This window comes from Sciurus vulgaris, assembly GCF_902686455.1.
Source record: "Sciurus vulgaris genome assembly, chromosome: 19".
Taxonomy (NCBI): domain Eukaryota; kingdom Metazoa; phylum Chordata; class Mammalia; order Rodentia; family Sciuridae; genus Sciurus; species Sciurus vulgaris.
In genome coordinates this window covers 175,864-179,157 of record NC_136480.1, presented here as the reverse complement: position 1 = coordinate 179,157, position 3,294 = coordinate 175,864, and the positions used below count along the sequence as shown (strand labels likewise).

The 3,294-nt window shown below is 47.0% G+C and overlaps 1 pseudogene across 1 annotated transcript; it reads right to left on the bottom strand.

The window, feature by feature from the left end:
* Positions 1-294: 294 nt before the first annotated feature.
* LOC306650461 (inhibitor of growth protein 1-like) lies at positions 295-1,463 on the bottom strand (annotated as a pseudogene). The gene is made up of 3 exons: positions 1,381-1,463; positions 1,159-1,294; positions 295-1,077 (listed from the first exon to the last, which is right to left on the bottom strand). The product of its transcript is annotated as an inhibitor of growth protein 1-like (transcript).
* Positions 1,464-3,294: the final 1,831 nt, after the last annotated feature.

The following is a 3,294-nucleotide window of genomic DNA, read 5'->3' as shown; positions in this document are numbered from 1 at the left end:
CAACCCGGCTAATTAAAAAAAAAATGTTCATAAAGTGTAACATTATTTTTCATTAAAATAAAATAGCTAAATTAAATCTTTTCTTATCACACTTAATGTGTTAGGTTGCTTCCAAGTCACCCCCCCCACACACAAAAAATCAGTCTGAGACTCACTTAAGTGTTTAATTCAAACCTATGTTTGTAGTTCCTAAGACGTTGATCCACAGACCACTGTCTTCTTACACGTGTACCAGTGAAAACAAAAGGCCAGGAGACTCACTGCCATCCCCATGAAGGGGACGCGCCTTTTGACCATCCTCACACCTCAGCGCAGGCGGCAATGTAATAAATACACTGGCTGATTCTGTTCTCCTCACTACTAGTGAATGTCCACAAACTGCCTGTTATAGGCTCCCTCTTCTTTGGACTTCTCCAATGCTTTGTCCATCGTTTTCTCATTTCCCCCCGACACTTGGGACAGTACCACTTGCCCTTTGGTTTATGATTGAGTCCCACACACGAGAAGTGGAGCCACTCGGTGGGGCACTCGTCATTGTCGCAGCCTATCATTTCTCCATAGGAGACCTGATTGCACAGACAGTACGTGGGCTCGTGTGGGTCGATGGGAAGGTCTGCAGGGGACGCTTCCCTCTCTGCTTTGGCCTTGGAGCGTTTTTTCTTCTTGGAGGTCTTTGCTTTCTTCTCCTTGGGTGTTCCTGAGGTGATGTCATCATGGTCGTGATTATTAGACGCGTTCTCCCGGTTCTCATTGTTGCGCTGCCGCCGGGAGCGCTTGCTATTGGGCTTTCCTGCCTGCGCGATCGTCTCATTCTTTGCCTTCTCTTGGCCAGCTTTGCCGCTGTTGCCAGTGGTGTCGCTGATCTCCTGATGAGCCTCGAAGAGTTCCACGTGACTGTCCACTTGTCTGCTCCGGGTCTCCACCAGCTCCACCGTCTGACTCACGATCTGAATCTTCCCATGGCCCAGCTCCTGGCTCCGGAAAGGGCTCTCTGGATGCAGTGTAACACTCGGCGTTTTGGGCACCATCTGTCTCTCGTTTAAACTTCTCATAATACTCATCCAATTCCTTCAGGATCTCAAGCACAGACCGTCAACGAGGTTAGACCTGCAAGTCTAAAGGCAAGGCTTGGTGTAGTGTCCCGGGGTGGCGGCGAACCTCAACACCCACAGCCCGCGCTCGGCGGCAGGACAGGGCGGCGGCAGGTTCCTCCAGCGGCGTAGACCACAGCTCTCCTGGATGACACAGAGTCCCGACACCCTCCCGCTGCCTCTCCCTCCGGGTCCCGAGACCCCTGGGCTGGCAGGTTCATCACGTCCCGGGCACCACCCCAAAACCCGGGCCCGGTCACTCACGACTCCAGGTCAAGCGCAGCCGCACCCTCCACTCAGCAGAGCGGCAGCGCAAGCCACAGGGACTGGGCGGGCGGCCGGACCCGCTGCCTGCGAGCTGGGAGCCGCCATTGCCCCGCGCCCCAGTTAATGATTTTTGATCAGTTCTTTTTATCCAACTCTAGAGTTAAATATAAGTGCACATAAAATTAAAACTTTAAAAATGGATCCAAATACTTTTAATTCACGTGATTTAAAAAGGTCCAATATAAATTGGGTAAACTAAGAGAAGTAAAATGTCTTTAAAATTGTTTTACTGTTGGTGATTCCATTTTGTATTTTCTTTGTAAACTCTAATTGTTGCCTGATTAATATTTTGCAGAAGTGCTGCTTCAAGAGCAAACACCATAAATTAACTTGAAATAGTAAGCCATCACCTATAGGATGGATAATGTAAACCCCAATTAGATAAAAGCGGGTAAATAGCTGTAAAGTCATAGGCATTGAAATTAAATGCCAGTACTCTTACTTTATGACTGGTGAGACTGGCTTGCTGGATGGTTAAGATCAAACTTAGAGATGAAATTAAATACAGAGGCCAAGAAAAACCAGTATCCAGCCCTCAAAGTCAGCCTGAACCCAGGGAACAAGAGGACTTCTCTAAGGAGCTTTGAAACTCTGGGTCACATGGCCTCCCAATCAGGGAGATTGATGAGGCCACTAGAGGATGAAAAGCCAATCAGTGCACTGGCTTCAGAGGAGGGTCAAGGAAAAAGGGAGACATCCCTGGTGCTTTCAAGGGAAGCCACCTCATTGAGGAGACCCTGCCTAATGGATGGCACTAAAGCTAAGGCTCTCAAATTCTCTACGAGTGGCCCCTGTGGGAACTCAGCTGACTGTTTAACAGATGGGAACAGGTCACTTTGACCAGCCTGATCTTAAATACCTAGCAAAACAGTTAAAACCAAAATATAGCCATTCTTGGGCATTCAAAAGAAATAATAGTAAAATGTAATTTAGGATGTACACTTGTGTTAGCCCACTAGAATGAAGACTAAAAGCTACAAAAGAGATTCTTAGGCAAATGTTCCTAATAACTGTCAAGAGAAACTGCCAGAGTCAGAAGTTTTAGTCAGTTTAAGGCTTACAGACACAGGTAGGCTTAATCTATGTTTGCTAGTAACAGAAGTATAGAGATCTCTACTAAATGTTGTGTTTACATTCCTGATAACCTGGACAATGTTAAAGTTCCCAGATAAAGGCCTTGTCTCTCCAGCCTTTGCTAGGCCTTGTTATGGGAACAACTTCTCAGTTCTTCCACCCGCTGGTGAGGGATTATTGACTTCTGTCACCTTCATGATAGTCATTGGCATGTTCCAGATTCTGCAACTTCCATATTATATATCAATTTCATTTCAGTACTCATGTCTTTTGTTCTTCTCTCATAAAAGCACCCATCCCCAGATGCCTTTACAACCTGCTCTTCCCCAAACAGACTTCTACCATGGACCCCTCGACTGACCCAGTTTCTAAAAAGGGAACTCCAAACTGCTTGCCCCATGCTGCCCCCTTCCAGCTTGAAGAAGCCAGAGTGGTCATCACCCCCTTTCCCTACAGCAGTGAAGGAGTTCCTAATATTAGAGGGGGAAACGAAGCCAGAACTGGGGACAGGCAGTTAGTGTAGAAATAGGGGATCAGTCAAATCGAGGAAATGAAGTCCATGAAAGCCATCTGCCTCTGGAAGTCTGGAAGTGGAAGACTTCCTGGGAGAATGGACTTTTTACATCTCATCTGCAAAACCAGGCCTAGTCATGTACGCAGGAAGGAGAGAGAAGGGGGGAAAGAACTGGAGAACAAAAGATTTTCTTATAAAAGCATAAACGGGGGAATGTAATGTATTATAAGGCTGCTCCCCTGACCTTTACATTGCAGTCATTTTCCCCGCCTCCCAACTACTTGTCAG